Raw genomic sequence first — 4,315 nt, forward strand, 5'->3', positions numbered from 1 at the left:
TAGATTTAAAAGAAGCTTACCTGCACATCCCAGTCAGGGAATCTTGCAGAAGATACCTACGCTTCAAAGCAGGCTACTTGCATTATCAGTTCTCTGCACTGCCCTTTGGCTCGTCTACTGCACCCAGGGTATTCACAAAGTGCCTGGCTCCAGTAATTGCATTTTGCAGTCAAAGAAATATTCAATATATCCATACCTGGACAATTGTCTAATTCATGCAGAAAACCAGGCCATACTTATAAGTCATCTGGCGTTTGTAAAAAGAGTTCTAACTTGTTTAGGGTACACCATAAAAGAAAATAAATCACAACTGGTACCCTCTCAACAGATTACATTCCAGGGTGCAAACTTGAATACAACTGCCCAGATGGCTTTCTTCATGCCAGAAAAAGCAAATTCATTTTGGTAACTTACTTCAAACAAATGGCCACAAAAATCCTGCTATCTGCAAGACAAATACTGCAAGCCTTGGGGTTCATGGCATCCTGCATTCTTCTAATTCCATATACAAGACTGCATATGAGGAAACTTCAGTGGTACTTAAAAAGTCTGTGGAGTCAACATTGTCACAACCTGGAAACAATGATTCCTGTCATAACTTGCCTATGCCTGGAGTTCCTATGGTGGGCAGAGGCCTGCCACCAAAACAAGGGGTGGCCATTCACACTACCCCCTGTCATCCAAACCCTAACTACAGAAGCATCAGACTATGCATGGAGGCTCACCTGGCAGGGAAGTGCATTCAGGGCAAATGGAAAACAAATCAAATGCACCTACATATCAATCAAAAAGAAATATTAGCTGTACAGACTGCTCTGACAGCCTTCAAGGACTGCATTCATCCAGGACAACTAATGGTAAAGATGGACAACATCACAGTTATGTGGTACATAAACAAGCAGGGGGGTACACATTCCTACCTCCTCTGCAGACTAGCCATGGCATTGTGGAACATGGCCTTGAGCTACCAAGTGCAACTACAAGCTCAATTCCTGCCAGGAAAACTGAATACACTGGCAGACGGACTAAGCAGAAATCTCATGGACCCACATGAGTGGAAACTGGAGCCACAAATTTTCAACATGTTGACAAGCAAATGGGGGAGCCCAGACATAGATCTATTTGCCTCCCCCCAGAACTACCAGTTAGACAAATTTTTCACAAGGACTCCTCACAAAAAAGCCTGGAAAGTGGATGCTCTGTCCTTCAGCTGGAAAAACCTATCCGTCTACGCCTTTTCCCCTCTGCCTCTGCTCTCCAAAGTTCTGCTAAATGTCAAACAGGACAAACCAAAAATGGTTTTGATTGCTCCAGACTGGCCACGCCAACACGGGTACCCACTCTTGCGCAGTGTGTCACAAATATCTCCATGGCACCTGCCTCAGACATCTTCCTTACTGTCTCAGCAGGAGAACCAAATTCTGCACTCTCAGCTCCCGACATTGAACTTTGCAGCTTGGCTAAACACTTAAATTCATCCTTAGCATCCTTCAGCAAACCTGTGATGGATGTCATCTTGGAGGTGAGAAGACCTAGTACTAGAAAATCTTATGCTGACAAATGGAAAAGATTCTGTGCCTGGAACCAATCTTTAGGGATGAGCACAGCAGCACCCAATCTCAGATTTTGCAATACTTAACTGAGATGCTTCACAAGAGCCTGTCTTTTTCCTCTATTAAAATCCACACTTCAGCTATTTCAGCTCACTAAAACACAGAACCACCCCTCTTTTCCCATCCCCTGCTCAAACAGTATCTCAGAGGGGCAAAGAACTTGAGGCCACCCAGGAAAGCTCCTACCCCTGCCTGGGACCTTAACTTTGTTTTGGAAAAGCGTACTTTACCTCCTTTCGAGCCAGCTGCTACTGCAGACTTAAAATTTCTTTCTTGGAAAACAGCCTTCCTCTTAGCAATCACTTCAGCTAGAAGGATTTCTGAATTACAGGCCCTTATGGCAGTGGAGCCTTTCATCATCTTTCATGCGGACAGGGTATCTCTGAGGACCAATCCATCCTTCATGCCCAAGGTGGTTTCCAGTGTGGCTCTTAACCAGTCCATTCATTTGCCAACCTTCTATCCCAATCCACAAAACAAAGGGGAACAGATTCTGCATTCCTTGGATGTGCACAGATAACAGATTCTACTTGGACAGAACTAAATTTCGAAGAAAATCTGAACAATTGCTAGTGGCATTTGCTGCTGGGGCAGAGGGAAAGGCTATTTCAAAACAAACCATTTCTAAATGGATAAGCCATTGCATTAATTTCTGCTATAAACACCATGGAAAACCTATTTCCCAGGGGATCAGATCTCATTCCACCAGGGCTGCATCTACTTCTGCAGCCTTTCTCAGAGGTGTTCCTACCAGGGATATTCTAGATGCTGCTACCTGGAATTCAGTACATACTTTCACTGAGCATTATCATTTACCAATTTTGTCTAAGTCCAGAGCTAGCTTTGCCACTGCAGTCTTGCAGGGCCTTATAGCTGGTCCTAATGCTGTATAAATCCATCCTCCCAACTATAGCTTTGGGAATCTACCCAAATGTAATGACTGCAACAGTGAAACACGAAGAACATAGTGCAGTTGTGTACACTTACCATAAATGTAGATGTTCAAGTGTATTCACTGTTGCAGTCCTGGTTACCCTCCCTCCAGCCCCTGTTTTCTCTTCCTATACCTCTACTTTCTTTTACTATGCTTAAAAGCCTTTGTGGTGTATTTGCTTTTGGTTGGAGGTATATTTTTGTGTTTTTAATTTTATTTGCTCCCCATTTGGGGGGCACCTGACATCTGGGGCAAGAAAAACTGATGTAATGGCGTTGGCTGCATGTTTTATAAACCTGACGTCATGGAAGAAGGGACAGCAACCGATGCAGGACCCAAGACTTTGTTAATCAGGCCGACTGTGGGCAACCTGCCAGCAGATTACCCAAATGCAATGACTGCAACAGTGAATACACTCGAACATCTACATTTATGATGTGTACACAACCTACTGTCCTCTCGCACCAACCGATTAGAGATGCTACCTCCTCTCTGTATGCCCTTTCATCCTCCTTTCTGATGAGTCCCATGACTGTGATGTCATCAGGAAACCTGATGAGATGGTTGGACTTGTGCTTAGCATACTAGTCATGGGTCAGGATGGTGAATAACAGTGGGCTGAGAACAGATCCCTGTGGAACCCCTGTGTTAATCGTGATGCACTTTGATGTGTTCTTACCTGAACACACCCTCTGTGGACTCTCAGACAGGAAGTCCAGGATCTAGTTACAGAGAGGTTTACTGATTCCTAAATATGCCAGTTTTTCTATCAGCTGCACTGGTGCCACCAAAAGTGCAGAGCTGAAGTCTATGAACAGCATCCTCATATAGTTGCCTTTTCCCTCTAAATGCTCAAGGGTGATGTATAGTGCTACTGATACGGCATCAGCCATGGATCGGTTAGCTCGGTACACAATCTGCAGAGGGTCAAAAGCAGGAGGTAGGCATGATGAAAGATGCTTTTTGATCAGCCGCTCAAAACATTTCATAACAGTGGATGTCAGAGTGACTGGTCTGTAGTCATTAAGGCTGGAGGGAGTGGTCTTCTTAACTAGTGGGATGATGTTAGTTTTCTTGTAGCATGAGGGTACTTTTGCCATAACAAGGGAATTGTTACATATTTCCTTGAGCACTGTGCATAGTTGATCAGCACAGCCTTTTAACACCTTGCCCAGTATGTTGTTTGGGCCAGCAGTCTTCCTGGGGTTCACTCTCTGTAGCTATCTTCTTACCTCCTCTGTGCTGAGGCTGAGTATTGCATCCTTATCATCAGTGGGTAGCTTTAGTGCCAACCAGTTGTTTCTTTCCTCAAATCTACCAAAGAAGATATTCAAACTATCCAGGAATTTGATGCTGTCTTCACACTGTGATGACCTGATATTGTAGTCAGTGATCTCCTGTATGCCTTGCCATAGTCTGTTTGCATCCTTCAGGTCTTCAAAGTGGCTCTGTACCTTTCTGCCATACTCCCTCTTAGCCTTCTTTATACCCCCCTCAGATTACTTCTTGCTACACTTAGGGCTGCTTTGTCCTTTGCCCTGTAAGCTGTGCTTCTGTCATTCAGAAGCCCATATACCTTAGGAGTGAGCCATTGCTTCTGGTTAGCTCTAATAGTGATCCTCTTGGTATTTGTTACCCCATCAACACATTTTAAAATGTATGCCATCACTACCTCAGTGTATTCATCAGTGTTCAGATGCTGATTTACTGTGGCTGCCTCCTTGAACATATCCCAGTTGTTTCTTTCAAAGTAGTCTTGGAGGGCCTC

The sequence above is a fragment of the Protopterus annectens genome, chromosome 17.part0 (genome assembly GCF_019279795.1).
Source record: "Protopterus annectens isolate FY-2018-M chromosome 17.part0, PAN1.0, whole genome shotgun sequence".
NCBI classification, from domain to species: domain Eukaryota; kingdom Metazoa; phylum Chordata; order Ceratodontiformes; family Protopteridae; genus Protopterus; species Protopterus annectens.